This window comes from Bufo gargarizans, chromosome 4, assembly GCF_014858855.1.
Source record: "Bufo gargarizans isolate SCDJY-AF-19 chromosome 4, ASM1485885v1, whole genome shotgun sequence".
In the NCBI taxonomy this organism is placed as follows: Eukaryota; Metazoa; Chordata; class Amphibia; order Anura; family Bufonidae; genus Bufo; species Bufo gargarizans.
The window spans coordinates 34841776-34859100 of NC_058083.1; positions in this window are offsets into that span (position 1 = coordinate 34841776).

The following is a 17325-nucleotide window of genomic DNA, read 5'->3' on the forward strand; positions in this document are numbered from 1 at the left end:
AGGCCTAAATATATGCCAATGGACTGTTGCAGTGGTGGGTGACGTGAAGCCTCATTCTCTGCTATGACATGCAGACTGATTCTCTGCTGTCATGAAGCCAGATTGTCTGTTACGGGACCTCTCTGCTCTGCCTGTGTGCTAGGCCTAAATATATGCCAATGGACTGTTGCAGTGGTGGCTGACGTGAAGCCTCATTCTCTGCTATGACATGCAGACTAATTCTCTGCTGACATGAAGCCAGATTGTCTGTTACGGGACCTCTCTCCTCTGCCTGGGTGCTGGGCCTAAATTTATGACAATGGACTGTTGCAGTGGTGGCTGACGTGAAGCCTGATTCTCTGCTATGACATGCAGACTAATTCTCTGCTGACATGAAGCCAGATTGTCTGTTACGGGACCTCTCTCCTCTGCCTGGGTGCTGGGCCTAAATATATGCCAATGGACTGTTGCAGTGGTGGCTGACGTGAAGCCTCATTCTCTGCTATGACATGCAGACTAATTCTCTGCTGACATGAAGACAGATTCTCTGTTACGGGACCTCTCTCCTCTGCCTGGGTGCCGGGGCCTAAATATCTGAGAATGGACTGTTCCAGTGGTGGGTGACGGGAAGCCAGATTCTCTGCTATGGAACCTCTCTCCAATTGATTTTGGTTAATTTTTATTTATTTAATTTTTATTTTAATTCATTTCCCTATCCACATTTGTTTGCAGGGGATTTACCTACATGTTGCTGCCTTTTGCAGCCCTCTAGCTCTTTCCTGGGCTGTTTTACAGCCTTTTTAGTGCCGAAAAGTTCGGGTCCCCATTGACTTCAATGGGGTTCGGGTTCGGGACGAAGTTCGGATCGGGTTCGGATCCCGAACCCGAACATTTCCGGGATGTTCGGCCGAACTTCTCGAACCCGAACATCCAGGTGTTCGCTCAACTCTAGTCCTTAACCAATGCATTTGAATGCAAGCGTAAATACCCAGCCATTACTGGCCCTGGAAATGTTGTCATTTAGGCTTGTGGACACTGAGGCCTTCCGCAGCCTGATGTCTAATTCTACTTTTCACGGTGTGCTGTGCCCGCCTTACTGCAGCATGTGTCCCGTAACATCACCCGTGCCTTGACCAATGCAGTTACTGGGAAGGTCCACTTAACCACTGACATATAGACAAGTGCATTGAGCCAGGGACACTACATTTCCATGACAGGACACAGGGTGAACGCTGTGGAGGCCGGGAGCGAGTCGTACCCTGGGATGGCACAGGTGCTACCGACGTCAAGGATTGCAGGCCCTAATTCCATCAGGGTTTCCGCCACCACCTACATTAGTGGCTCCAACCCCCACTTCTCCTCCTACACTTCCACCTCAGAATTATCCACTTGCAGCACCAGTCAGCCATCAGTCAGTAGCTGGAAGCAGTGTAGTGGGGAAGCGTCAACAGGCTGTGCTTAAGCTGATCTGCTTAGGTGACAAACAGCACACCGCCGCAGAGCTGTGGCAGGGGATAAGAGACCAGACTGAGCTGTGGCTCTTGCCACTCAACCTAGAACCAGGCATGGTTATATCTGATAATGGTCATAACTTGGTGGCGGCTTTAAAGCTCGGCAAGCTTACACAAATACTATGCCTAGCAAACGTCTTCAACTTACTGGTTCATCGGTTTCTCAAAACCTACCCCAATTTCCTTGAGCTACTGGTAAAGGTGTGCCGTGTGTGCCCATTTCCACAAGTCATCAACAGCTTCCGGCGGTCTGTCAACGCTGCAGCAGCGCTTACAATTGTCAGCTCACGACTGTTGTGCGACGTGAGCTTGCACTGGAACTGAGCAGCAGAGGGCAGTAGTGGAATACCAGCTGCAATATGGTCGTCGCCTTTCCAGTTAGCTTCTGCTCTTCATAAGCGAGGAGCGGGCATGGATGTCTGACCTCTGTGAGGTTTTAAGAAACTTTGAGGAATCAACACAGATGGTGAGCGGCGATAACACTATTATCAGCGTCACCATCCCACTTCTGTGTCTACTCAAACGCTTGCAGCTCACAATTAAGGCCGGCACTTTGCATGTGGAAGAGGTGGAAATAGGGGAGGCATTACACAGGGTGATGGCCAGGCCACCCTCAATTCGTCTTCTCAGCGCAAATTGGATGATGATGAGAAGGAGGAGCAGGAAGTGGTTGCCTCCGCTACAGAGGGTAATACCCATGGAAGTTTAATTCTCCCTGTTCAGCGTGGATGGGGCGAAGAGGAGGAAGAGGAAGAGGAGATTGAGAGTCCTCCTCCTTATGACGACAGCAAAGACTTGCCTGTTGGGACTGGCACACATGGCTGACTTTATGTTAGGCTGCCTTTCCCTTGAACTACGCGTTTTACGCATTTTGGACAACACCGATTACTGGTTGTTCACCCTTCTTGACCCCCTCTACAAAGAGAACTTCTCAGCTCTCATTCCTGTGGTGGAGAGGATGAGCAAAATCGTGCAATACCAGAAGGTCCTTGTGGAAAAATGTATCCTAAAATTTCCAGCTGACAACGCTGGCGGCAGAGTACACAGTTCATTGGGCAACCAAGGAGGGGGACACACAGCAGTTCCAACAGAATCAGGGCAACACTCTCCAAAGCCTGGGACAGTTTCATGACACCCCGCCAGCACCCTCACCCTGATGCGCAGCCTAGTGTCACAAGGAGGGAAAAACTTTGGAAGATGGTGATGGAGTACGTAGCAGACCGTGTCAGCATCCTCATTGATCCCTCTTTGCCTTACAACTACTGGGTGTCCAAGCTGGAAACAAGGCACAAACTAACGCTCTACTCCTTTGAGGTGCTGGCCTGCCCTGGCGCCAGCGTTTTGTCAGAGTGGGTATTTAGTGCTGCTGGGGCCATAATAACTGATAAACACATCTGACTGTCAACTGAAAATGCGGACCGGTTGACTCATAAAAATGGACAAGGCCTGTATTGCCACTGACTTCACTACTCCACCAGAGGAAAGCGGCTGAACATAAAGGCACTTTAAATGTGTTTTATAATGTACTGAATACGCTGTATTCCCATGCAACCCTTCCACCACAAAAAAGGGTATATGGTTAAATCTTCCATTTCTCGTCCTCTTCCTCTTCCATCATATCAACATGCTTATTAGTCTGCCCTCGCTCCTAATGTTGTAGAGAGTCAGATCACCTACAAGCCCTCGCTTAGAATGTCTTAGAGGGTCAACTCACCAGCATGACCCTAACCTACAATCATTTAAAGGGTCAACTCACCAGCAGACACTCACCTACAATCTTTTAGAGGGTCCGCTCACCTGCAGGCCCTCACATATAACGTTTTAGAGGGTCAGCTCACCAGCAGGCCCTCACATATAATGTTTTAGAGGGTCAGCTCACCAGCAGGCACTCACCTACAATTTTTTTGAGGGTCAGCTCACCTGCAGGCCCTCGTATATAATGTTTTAGAGGGTCAACTCACCAGCAGGCCCTCACCTACAATCTTTTAGTGGGTCAGCTCACCTGCAGGCCCTCACATATAATGTTTTAGAGGGTCAGCTAACCAGAAGGCCCTCGCATATAATGATTTAGAGGGTCAGCTCACCAGCAGGCCCTCACCTACAATCTTTTAGAGGGTCGGCTCACCTGCAGGCCCTCGTATATAATGTTTTAGAGGGTCAACTTACCAGCAGGCCCTCACCTACAATCTTTTAGAGGGTCAGCTCACCAGCAGACCCTCACCTACAATTTTTTAGAGGGTCAGCTCACCTGCACGCCCTTGCATATAATGTTTTTAGGGGTCAGCTCACCAGCAGGCCCTCAATCATAATGTTTTACAAGGTCAGCTTACCAGCAGGCCCTCACATATAATGTTTTTAGGGGTCAGCTCACCAGCAGGCCCTCAACCATAATGTTTTCAATGGTTAGCTAAGCAGCAGGCACTCGCCTATAATTTTTTCAATGGTCAGCTCATCAGCAGGCCCTCATCCATAATGTTTTGCAGGGTCAGCTTACCAGCAGGCTCTCGCCCATAATTTTTTCAATGGATAGCTCAGCTGCAGGCACTCGCTCATAATTTTTTAGATGCTTAGATCAGCAGCAGGCACTCGTCCGTAATATTTTAGAGACTCAGCTCTGCAGCAGACTCTCACCCCTAATGTTTTATATGGTCAGCTCAGCAGCAGGCCCTCGCCCGTAACGTTTTAGAGGGTCAACAGCAGGCCCTTGCTCCTAATGCTTTTGAGGGTCACCAGCAGGCCATCAATCATAATTTTGTGTAATAAAGGCTGTATTGGAGTGTCTTTTCCTTGTAATTTTTAAAAGCCCTTTCACGTAGTGCATATGCGGTATGCCAGTCCTTGCAGGTAAATTATGTGTGAGGTTACAGTGTGAGCAATTGTCACCACCAGACATCTGAGAAGCTCTGACAGACGTCCTTCAGAACCTCCTCCTTGAGGTTCCTTTTGTTTTGCTTCCATTTTCTCATCTCGTTAGCCTCTCTCAGCTGTCATGTAGTTGCACTGATTGCATCCCTTTAAATCCCTCCCCATACTGCATCACTTTGCATTTTATATTACTTCCTGGAGTGTGTGCATGCTGATCCTACTACTGAGTCTTCTACAGATAACTTTTGTTAGTTCATTTGTGTTTTCCTGTTTGCTGGATCCCAGGTGACCCTGACTCCCTCCGTATCAAGTGTAGGGAGCCGGTGGTCGTGTCCCCTCACTATTATAGGGTGTTCAGGTGTTATACAGTTGAGGTACGAGGATATGCGATCATCTACCATTGGGATTTTTGCATAGGCTGAGCAGTTAGGGAGAGAGCCAGGTCTGATGCAGGGTTCTGCCTTTTGTTCCTTAGTTTTGGATCCAGTCAGTAGGATCTTCATTTTGTGTCTTCTAGTTTTCTGTACACCTTCCGTGACATTATAAACCGCCAAAACCGTCTCAAGCATGGATCCGGTTTCACTTTTGACTGAACGCATGCAGGGTCTTTCATTGGAGGTAGCAGATCTCCGTAAGACTCTTTCTCAGTTTCAGGTGACCGGTTCAGGTTGCGTTCATGGAGTTTGTTCTGAGCCTAAGATCTCGCTCCCGGATACATTCTCCGGGGGTAGTGAGAATTTTGTTCGTTTTAGAGAGGCTTGCAAACTCCATTTTCGCCTACTTACCCATTCCTCTGGTGATGAGGAGCGGAGGGTGGGGATCATTAGCTCGCTGCTCAAGGATAACGCTCAGTCCTGGGCCTTTTCGCTGCCGGTGGGGGCACGGCCCCTCCGTTCAGTGGACAAATTCTTTTTAGCCCTGTGTCAGATATATGATGATCCGGATCGTATTGCTCTGGCTGAGTCTAGACTACGTCTTTTATGTCAGGGTAAACAATCCGCAGAGATATACTGCTCAGAATTTCAGAGATGGGCAGCTGATACTGGTTGGAATGATGCTGCACTCCGAAGTCAATTTTGCCATGGTCTTTCAGAGGGATTGAATGATGCATTTGCCTTTCATGAGAGACCTACCTCCTTGGACTCTGCCATGTCTCGGGCCGTTCGTATTGACAGGCGTCTTAGAGAGAGAGGAGAGATCACTCCTCCCTGTCATACTCAGTCCAAGGACAGTGCGGCAGTCTCATTCAGTGCACAGGGGTCTCAGTCGCTCTCAATCTCTTCTGAGCAGGATCCCATGCAGCTGGGTTTGCTTGCCTCTGACAATAGAGGATTCAGCTCTCATAGGAAGGTTTGTTTCTGTTGTGGAGGTAAAAATCATTTGGCAAATGTTTGTCCCTCTAGGTGATTCAGGCAGTATTTTTAGAGTAATAAAGAAACAAAAAGAAAAAAATCCTCTAAAAATGTTCCATCTGTTACTATTGGCAAGGTTTTTTTTTCTTTAAATCCTTTATTATTTTCTGGAACAAATATACAAATTCTCATATCAACCAGTTAAAATTTACAAATATACTTTATACAAGTTAATACACTTGTTCCTTTTAACTCACCCCATCCCTTTTGCTTCCCTGCTGCGGGGTCCATCCGCATTTTAATATCTACCTTAACTTCTGTATCCAGAAATTCCCAATATAAGGGATCCTGGGGGCCTGAGGCGTGTAAGGGAGCCTGCCCCCGCAGGGAGTCATCACTCCAATTTCCTTGCCATTCTTCTATAGGCCTCAATGGTGTCTAGCTGAGCTCTCCATTCATTAAAGCTAGGACTATTCTTCGTACCCCAATATTTAATTATCAAGGCCTTTGCGACCATAAAACCTTCCATGCTAACTCGTAATTGGTAGGGGGTCAGTTCAGAGCGGGGGAAGAGACCCAATATTGCCTGCGTAAAACTTCGCTTCAATTTGATCTTATATCTTTTATATAGTTCCTCATAAATGCTAGTCCAATACCCCCACACTTCCGGACAATCCCATAGTAGGTGACTTAACTCCGCATTTTCTGACGAACATTTCTAACACAGGTCCTTCCTTTCCTTGTATATCTTGGCGAGGCAGGAGGGGGAGTAGTATAGGCGGTGAACAATCTTGAACTGTATCAATCTATATTTCTGAGAGATCGATACTTTTTTTATGTTTTGATATACGATATCCCATTCCAAGCTGTTCCCCTCACCCAATTCAGCTTCCCAGCCTTCCTCACTTTTAAATGTGGTTATTTCCCCCAAACAGTCCCGGAGTTTATGATATATTTGAGAGAGTGTAAGTTGAGTATCCTTAAATCTAAAACAATAATCCAAAAAGGGGCTTGTCCTAATGGCCAATAAATTTTTGTCCTGAGTGCTCATATATGCGTGACTAATTTGTGCATACCTATATCTATCTAAGAAAGACTGTGTACCTTTTATTAGTGCATCTAAAGGTATAATATTACCATGTGATATTATATGAGTTAGCGGTTAATTCCGCGTGAATTCCAATATTTATAGTCTACAATTGACTTAAATTCTTTTAAATTATAATTGTGCCAAAGTGGAGTAAAGTGAGTAGGGAATGTCTCACCCAGTAATTTTTTTTATCTTATTCCAAACCTTGTTTAGTGTATCACTAATCAAACATTGTTTTTTCCTGATGTCCAAATGACCAGTCTCCAGGACAGAAAAAATATCCCCATATGGCCCCTGGAAATCCCTTGAGAGGATACCCAACAACAAAGCGGCCTGACTATCTTCCCTCCCCCCTCCCAAACACCACTTTATCTGTGCTGCAATATAATATCCCTGGAGGAATGGAAGGGAAAGGCCACCCCTTCTCTCCGATATACATAGATATTTTTGCTTAATCCTAACCCTTCCCCTCCCCCAGATTAAGTCATTCATCAATTTGTCCACTAATCCAAAAGTGGAGTCATCAATCCATATCGGGCATGCTGTCAGCGGATATAATGCAATAGGGAGAACCACCATCTTAATCAATGCAATCCTTTCCTCCTGTGACAAAGGCAGCTTCTGCCAGGACCGGATCTTCTCCCTGATCTTATTAATCATAGGAGTTATATTTAAGGAGTTATATCGGGACAGGTCCGCGCTTATGCTGATACCCAGGTATCGGATGGAGTCATTTAATCCAAGGACCTTAATGCCTAAGGACCTATCAGGGGGGACTCGAACCAGAGGGAGAAGTTCAGATTTATCCCAGTTTACTTTATACCCCGATATCGCCCCATATTCTTTCAAGATATTCATTGCAGGTGTAACGGCCTTCCATCCCTGCCTCAGAAATACGAGAATGTCATCCCCGTATAGACTAATCCTATCTTCCTCTCTTCTCCCTCCAAATCCTACAATCTGACTAGACTGCCGGATTTTACAGGCGAGAGGTTCCAGAGCTAGGGCAAATATCAGAGGTGAGAGGGGACAACCCTGTCGAGTACCTCGCTGTAGGGGGAGCTGTTCTGAGTCAATCCCATTTATCTTAACCCTGGCCCTAGAATCTGAATAAAGTAACTGTATCCATTTAATGAAATGTTCGCCCAAGTTCATTTTATCCAAAGTCGCCCACAGAAAGGGCCACTCCACCCTGTCAAAGGCCTTCTCGGCATCCAAAGACAGGATGGAGCGATCCTCCCCCTCCCCAACATATACATTTAGAAAGGCCCTACGGATATTAGATTGTATGTCTCGTTTTGGGATAAATCCCGTCTGATCCGAACGGATCAGACGGTGAACAACCCCCCTTAGTCTATTTGCAAGCACTTTCGCTAGTATCTTGTAATCGGTGTTAAGTAGCGAAATAGGGCGATACGCCCCCACCTCTGTCTTATCTTTCTTCAATATTAAGGAAATAGAGGCTTCCCTCAAGGAGGGGGGAAGTGAACCACTCCTCCAAGATTCATTAAACATTTGCAAAAGAAGAGGCAATACGGTTTTACGATATACTCAGTAAAATTCAAAGGGTATGCCATCCCTTCCCGGAGCCGTATTGCCCTTTATGCTGTCAACAGCTTTCTCCACCTCTTCAAGAGAGAGTGGCAAATTTAGTTTGGCACTATCTTACCCGGAGAGGCAAGGGAGTGCCATACCTTCAAAGAAAAGAGCCTGGGCCCCGTCATCCACCCCGAGGTCCGACCGATATACTTTAGTAAAGTGTTCTACAATTACAGCTTTGATTTTAATGCTGTCATTAGTTAGTACACCCGTTGGAAGTTTTATTTGCTTTATTGGGATTTGGGCCCTTTGACTAGAAATCACTGATGCCAACATTCTACCAGTCTTGTCCTTTCTCAAAAAAATCTTGCTGTCCAGCGAAAAAGCATCTATGTTGCGCCTTTTCATAAAGAAAATTCTGGTATTCCCTCTTTGCCTTCATTAGTAATAATCGAGTGCCATTCTCATTTTGTTTGGCCAAGGCCGCCTCAAGCGCCCCGACCCTCTCTACCAATCCCTTTTCAGTATTAGCATATTCCGCCCTTTTCCGCGTAATCCTCATACTATATGCCCCTCTTATCATGGCCTTCAAGGAATCCCACACATAATGTACGTGTGTGGATCCATAATTTAGTGCCTAGAATTCTGTAATATCTTTCCCAATTTTTTCTTGGTCACCGACCACCTGTATCCAATGTGGGTTTAACCTAAAGGGTTTGTTCCCCACAGAGGGTAGAGAGTCAGCCCTTGAAATTAACATCGGAGTATGATCATATATACCATGTGGTTCGTACTTAATTTTTTGAATCAGTTCCAAAAATTCTGCACTTGCTAGAAATAGATCTATCCTAGACATGGCCTTGCAAGATCTACTAGCAGGAAAAGGCAATTTTTTTCCCGTACAAGAACTGCCACACATCTATAAGACCCATCTCCTGGCAGATCCCGCTGAGGATCGTGGGTTGATCATTAATACTCCCCCTTCCACTATACTCGGATACCCTGTCCCTATTATCCATAATAGAGTTAAAGTCTCCCGACACTAATATAGGACACGGATCCCACTTACATAAATACTCTGCAAGTTTCCTAAGTACTTCTGAGGAGAGAAGGGGGAGGGATATATACAAAACGCAAGCACGCATACCAGTCCCTTCCACCGGCCATATAGGAATACAAATCTTCCCTCTTTATCAATCCATTGATCATATGGCTCATAATCCACATTCCTATGTATGTAAACACTGACGCCTCGTGAATAGGGTGAGTAGTGGGAGTGGTATTCGTACTGCGTCCAAGGTTTTCGCATATATTTCAATTTTTCAGCAGTAAAATGCGTCTCAATCAACCCCACGATAGCAGGTAAATGTCTAGAAATTATATCATATACCACCCTCCGTTTAAGTTTGTCCGCCAATCCGCGGACATTCCATGTTAGTATACGTGACATTTACAGAATTACGGCGAATGGCCAGGCCCTCCCGCCCCTCTCCCAAATTCTAGGTTGGACCCCGCAGCAGAAAAACAACCCCCCCCCCCTTCCCCATGGTGCACAGGACAATAAATTCCCATGCGCCTCTTACACATCGCCTAGGCCTCCTCTATTGCTCTATTGTTTCCATTTGCTTATATGTCTGATTATCCATGGCCTCTTTCTCACTATTTTCAAGAGGCATTACAGCGTTTCTAGCTTCTTCTCTCTCCTCTGAGCGCGCAAAGGGTTTCATAGCGCCTCTTGTTTTAGTTGGGGAGGATCTTAGGTACCTCTCAATGTTGGTTTTAGGACTTTTACCGTCTATGCCTTCAGAGGCTGAGGTGCCCAAGGATTTCCTGTTTTGTGCTTTAGTGGCCATGTTCAAAAAACAATGGAATACTATGAAGTCACTGTCAAAGAAGCAGCAGAGCACTACAAGGTTTTTACCAAAAAGACGAGGCACTATGAGGGTTACAGCCTAGGCAGTAAAGCACTGTGGGGTCAGCACAAAAACGATAGGACACTGGAAGGTCACTTTCAGAACAGCAGAATATTGTAGAGTCCCTATTAAAGCGACAGAGCACCAGAGAATCACCACCGGGGCAGCAAAAATACTATAAAGTCACTGTCAGCCCAATGAGGCGCTGTAGAGGTCACGCAGGATACCATGGATACCGTGGATATCGTAGAGTCACAGTTAAAGCAGTGAGGTACTGCCTAAGCAGCAAGGCACCATAGAGATAATGCCAATACGGCAGAGTACTACTAAATCGTTGCCAGAGCAGCAAGGCACTATAGAGTCACTACTCAGGCATCAGGCACCATAGAGTCGCTGTCTACACTGCAAGGTGCTGTGGGCTCAATTTTACAACAGCACAACACTGTCAGGGCTCCCCTCAGATATAGAATAATGAAGCCTTCTGCTGGAGCCAAAAAAAAAGCAAGAAAACACATAGGGCCTTGAACAAGGATTCAGCTTGTGCTATTTGTTAATGTTAATATTTGTTAATGTTGTTAGCAGACAGACCACGGCTTTTTGCCCTTATTCAGTTAGTTAGATGTTATGACCACAGGCATTTAAACAGATAAGTTTCACCAAACTTGCCCGTCCTTAATTCAAGCGATTTGCTGGGTCCGGATCGACATCTCCATGAGCCGCTTCCTGCAGGGGCTGCAGAAGTTCACTTGTTAGTGTAGGGGTCTGATGCAGAGCTGGAGACACAAACTTCACAGCAGCACGGCTCCACAGCTTCCCAAAACCAAGTCCAATCCACACACAGCTGAAGCAACTGCTTCCTCTGCTCACCTGCTGCACAGCAAGCCGAGGCTCCCCCCTAGGAATCACACATCATGTTGACCGCACGCACGAGCCCTCTCACTGCTCGCCGTGCATACCAGCAAGCTGTCCGGCTCCAGACATCAGGTAAGTGAAAAAAACCGCTGGCCGGAACAGAGTTCACCTAATTTCACAGGGCCTCTGAGTCACCATCACTGTCCGATCAGCTGTGGCAAGGTTGATGCGGAAATTGAAGGTTTTCCGTTTGCTTGTAGTTCCCGTTTTGTCCTACCTGCCAGGGTGGCGCTAGAGAGCAAGAACATTTTTTGTGAGATTTTTGTAGATAGTGGTGCAGCTGTCAATCTCATTGATAGTAATTTTGCTATAACGCATGGTTTCCAGGTATGCACTTTGGAAAAGAATATACCTGTTTTTGCTATTGATTCCGTTCCACTTTCTCAGAAATCGTTAAAGGGCATAGTTCAATATCCGTTTGATTGTGAGTGATACTCATGTTGAGGATGTGTCATGTTTCGTCCTAAGCGGGTTGCATACTCCTCTAGTGTTGGGGTTACCCTGGCTCACTAAACATAACCCCACCATTGATTGGCAAGCGAGGCAAATAAATGGTTGGAGTGACTTTTGCTGAGAGAATTGCCACACGACATCTAATTCTGAGGTTTCTACTAAGACAGTACCATCTTTTCTCTCTGAATTTTCGGATGTGTTCTCTGAGAGTGGTGTTCAGGACTTGCCCCCGCTCAGGGAGTACGATTGCCCTATTAATCTCACCCCAGGCACCAGGCTGCCTAAATCTCATTTATACAATCTCTCCTAACCTGAAAGGGTCGCTATGCGTGCTTATATCTCTGAGAGTCTGAGAAAGGGACACATACGACCCTCGAAGTCACCTGTTGCCGCTGTTTTTTTCTTTGTTAAGAAAAAAGATGGTTCTTTAAGACCATGTCTGGATTTCAGGGAGCTGAACAGTATCACAATTCGTGATTAGAGTTGAGCGAACACCTGGATGTTCGGGTTCGAGAAGTTCGGCCGAACTTCCCGGAAATGCTCGGGTTCGGGATCCGAACCCGATCCGAACTTCGTCCCGAACCCGAACCCCATTAAAGTCAATGGGGACCCGAACTTTTAGGTACTAAAAAGGCTGTAAAACAGCCCAGGAAAGGGCTAGAGGGCTGCAAAAGGCAGCAACATGTAGGTAAATCCCCTGCAAACAAATGTGGATAGGGAAATGAATTAAAATAAAAATTAAATAAATAAAAATTAACCAAAATCAATTGGAAAAAGGTCCCATAGCAGAGAATCTGGCTTCATGTCACCCACCACTGGAACAGTCCATTCTCAGATATTTAGGCCCCGGCACCCAGACAGAGGAGAGAGGTCCCGTAACAGAGAATCTGGCTTCATGTCAGCAGAGAATCAGTCTGCATGTCATAGCAGAGAATCAGGCTTCACGTCAGCCACCACTGCAACAGTCCATTGTCATAAATTTAGGCCCAGCACCCAGGCAGAGGAGAGAGGTCCCGTAACAGACAATCTGGCTTCATGTCAGCAGAGAATCAGTCTTCATGTCATAGCAGAGAATCAGGCTTCACGTCACCCACCACTGTAACAGTCCATTTTCATAAATTTAGGCCAAGCACCCAGGCAGAGGAGAGAGGTCCCGTAACAGACAATCTGGCTTCATGTCAGCAGAGAATCAGTCTTCATATCATAGCAGAGAATCAGGCTTCACGTCAGCCACCAATGCAACAGTCCATTGTCAGATATTTAGGCCCAGCACCCAGGCAGAGGAGAGAGGTCCCGTAACAGACAATCAGGCTTCACGTCAGCAACCAGTGCAACAGTCCATTGGCATATATTTAGGCCCAGCACCCAGGCAGAGGAGAGAGGTCCCGTAACAGAGAATCTGGCTTCATGTCAGCAGAGAATCAGTCTGCATGTCATAGCAGAGAATCAGGCTTCACGTCAGCCACCACTGTAAGAGTCCATTTTCATAAATTTAGGCCCAGCACCCAGGCAGAGGAGAGAGGTCCCGTAACAGAGAATCTGGCTTCATGTCAGCAGAGAATCAGTCTTCATGTCATAGCAGAGAATCGGGCTTCACGTCACCCACCACTGTAACAGTCCATTTTCATAAATTTAGGCCCAGCACCCAGGCAGAGGAGAGAGGTCCCGTAACAGAGAATCTGGCTTCATGTCAGCAGAGAATCAGTCTGCATGTCATAGCAGAGAATCAGGCTTCACGTCAGCCACCACTGCAACAGTCCATTGTCATAAATTTAGGCCAAGCACCCAGGCAGAGGAGAGAGGTCCCGTAACAGACAATCTGGCTTTATGTCAGCAGAGAATCAGTCTTCATATCATAGCAGAGAATCAGGCTTCACGTCACCCACCACTGTAAGAGTCCATTTTCATAAATTTAGGCCCAGCACCCAGGCAGAGGAGAGAGGTCCCGTAACAGACTATCTGGCTTCATGTCAGCAGAGAATCAGTCTGCATGTCATAGCAGAGAATCAGGCTTCACGTCAGCCACCAATGCAACAGTCCATTGTCATATATTTAGGCCAAGCACCCAGGCAGAGGAGAGAGGTCCCGTGACAGACAATCTGGCTTCATGTCAGCAGAGAATCAGTCTTCATATCATAGCAGAGAATCAGGCTTCACGTCACCCACCACTGTAAGAGTCCATTTTCATAAATTTAGGCCCAGCACCCAGGCAGAGGAGAGAGGTCCCGTAACAGAGAATCTGGCTTCATGTCAGCAGAGAATCAGTCTGCATGTCATAGCAGAGAATCAGGCTTCACGTCAGCCACCACTGCAACAGTCCATTTTCATAAATTTAGGCCAAGCACCCAGGCAGAGGAGAGAGGTCCCGTAACAGACAATCTGGCTTTATGTCAGCAGAGAATCAGTCTTCATATCATAGCAGAGAATCAGGCTTCACGTCAGCCACCAATGCAACAGTCCATTGTCAGATATTTAGGCCCAGCACCCAGGCAGAGGAGAGAGGTCCCGTAACAGACAATCAGGCTTCACGTCAGCAACCAGTGCAACAGTCCATTGGCATATATTTAGGCCCAGCACCCAGGCAGAGGAGAGAGGTCCCGTAACAGACAATCTGGCTTCATGTCAGCAGAGAATCAGTCTGCATGTCATAGCAGAGAATCAGGCTTCACGTCAGCCACCACTGTAAGAGTCCATTTTCATAAATTTAGGCCCAGCACCCAGGCAGAGGAGAGAGGTCCCGTAACAGAGAATCTGGCTTCATGTCAGCAGAGAATCAGTCTTCATGTCATAGCAGAGAATCAGGCTTCACGTCACCCACCACTGTAACAGTCCATTTTCATAAATTTAGGCCCAGCACCCAGGCAGAGGAGAGAGGTCCCGTAACAGAGAATCTGGCTTCATGTCAGCAGAGAATCAGTCTGCATGTCATAGCAGAGAATCAGGCTTCACGTCAGCCACCACTGCAACAGTCCATTGTCATAAATTTAGGCCAAGCACCCAGGCAGAGGAGAGAGGTCCCGTAACAGACAATCTGGCTTATGTCAGCAGAGAATCAGTCTTCATATCATAGCAGAGAATCAGGCTTCACGTCACCCACCACTGTAAGAGTCCATTTTCATAAATTTAGGCCCAGCACCCAGGCAGAGGAGAGAGGTCCCGTAACAGACTATCTGGCTTCATGTCAGCAGAGAATCAGTCTGCATGTCATAGCAGAGAATCAGGCTTCACGTCAGCCACCAATGCAACAGTCCATTGTCATAAATTTAGGCCAAGCACCAAGGCAGAGGAGAGAGGTCCCGTACCAGACAATCTGGCTTCATGTCAGCAGAGAATCATTCTTCATATCATAGCAGAGAATCAGGATTCACGTCAGCCACCAGTGCAACAGTCCATTGGCATATATTTAGGCCCAGCACCCAGGCAGAGGAGAGAGGTCCCGTAACAGAGAATCTGGCTTCATGTCAGCAGAGAATTAGTCTGCATGTCATAGCAGAGAATCAGGCTTCACGTCACCCAACATTGGAACAGTCCATTGGCATATATTTAGGCCCCGGCACCCAGACAGAGGAGAGGTTCATTCAAATTTGGGTAGCCTCGCAATATAATGGTAAAATGAAAATAAAAATAGGATTGAATGAGGAAGTGCCCTGGAGTACAATAATATATGGTTAAGGGGAGGTAGTTAATGTCTAATCTGGACAAGGGACGGACAGGTCCTGTGGGATCCATGCCTGGTTCATTTTTATGAACGTCAGCTTGTCCACATTGGCTGTAGACAGGCGGCTGCGTTTGTCTGTAATGACACCCCCTGCCGTGCTGAATACACGTTCAGACAAAACGCTGGCCGCCGGGCAGGCCAGCACCTCCAAGGCATAAAAGGCTAGCTCTGGCCACGTGGACAATTTAGAGACCCAGTAGTTGAATGGGGCCGAACCATCAGTCAGTACGTGGAGGGGTGTGCACACGTACTGTTCCACCATGTTAGTGAAATGTTGCCTCCTGCTAACACGTTGCGTATCAGGTGGTGGTGCAGTTAGCTGTGGCGTGTTGACAAAACTTTTCCACATCTCTGCCATGCTAACCCTGCCCTCAGAGGAGCTGGCCGTGACACAGCTGCCTTGGCGACCTCTTGCTCCTCCTCTGCCTTGGCCTTGGGCTTCCACTTGTTCCCCTGTGACATTTGGGAATTCTCTCAGTAGCGCGTCTACCAACGTGCGCTTGTACTCGCGCATCTTCCTATCACGCTCCAGTGCAGGAAGTAAGGTGGGCACATTGTCTTTGTAGCGTGGATCCAGCAGGGTGGCAACCCAGTAGTCCGCACACGTTAAAATGTGGGCAACTCTGCTGTCGTTGCGCAGGCACTGCAGCATGTAGTCGCTCATGTGTGCCAGGCTGCCCAGGGGTAAGGACAAGCTGTCCTCTGTGGGAGGCGTATCGTCATCGTCCTGCCTTTCCCCCCAGCCACGCACCAGTGATGGACCCGAGCTGCGTTGGGTGCCACCCCGCTGTGACCATGCTTCATCCTCATCCTCCTCCACCTCCTCCTCATCCTCGTCCTCCTCGTCCTCCAGTAGTGGGCCCTGGCTGGCCACATTTGTACCTGGCCTCTGCTGTTGCCAAAAACCTCCCTCTGAGTCACTTCGAAGAGACTGGCCTGAAAGTGCTAAAAATGACCCCTCTTCCTCCTCCTCCTCCTCCTCCTGGGCCACCTCCTCTTCCATCATCGCCCTAAGTGTTTTCTCAAGGAGACATAGAAGTGGTATTGTAACGCTGATAACGGCGTCATCGCCACTGGCCATGTTGGTGGAGTACTCGAAACAGCGCAACAGGGCACACAGGTCTCGCATGGAGGCCCAGTCATTGGTGGTGAAGTGGTGCTGTTCTGTAGTGCGACTGACCCGTGCGTGCTGCAGCTGAAACTCCACTATGGCCTGCTGCTGCTCGCACAGTCTGTCCAGCATGTGCAAGGTGGAGTTCCACCTGGTGGGCACGTCGCATATGAGGCGGTGAGCGGGAAGGCCGAAGTTACGCTGTAGCGCAGACAGGCGAGCAGCAGCAGGATGTGAACGCCGGAAGCGCGAACAGACGGCCCGCACTTTATGCAGCAGCTCTGACATGTCGGGGTAGTTGTGAATGAACTTCTGCACCACCAAATTCAGCACATGCGCCAAGCAAGGGATGTGCGTCAAACTGGCTAGTCCCAGAGCTGCAACGAGATTTCGCCCATTATCACACACCACCAGGCCGGGCTTGAGGCTCACCGGCAGCAACCACTCGTCGGTCTGTTGTTCTATACCCTGCCACAACTCCTGTGCGGTGTGGGGCCTGTCCCCCAAACATATGAGTTTCAGAATGGCCTGCTGACGTTTACCCCGGGCTGTGCTGAAGTTGGTGGTGAAGGTGTGTGGCTGACTAGATGAGCAGGTGGAAGAAGAGGAGGAGGAAGTCGAGTAGGAGGAGGTGGCAACAGGAGGCAAAGAATGTTGCCCTGCGATCCTTGGCGGCGGAAGGACGTGCGCCAAACAGCTCTCCGCCTGGGGCCCAGCTGCCACTACATTTACCCAGTGTGCAGTTAGGGAGATATAGCGTCCCTGGCCGTGCTTACTGGTCCACGTATCTGTGGTTAGGTGGACCTTGCCACAGATGGCGTTGCGCAGTGCACACTTGATTTTATCGGATACTTGGTTGTGCAGGGAAGGCACGGCTCTCTT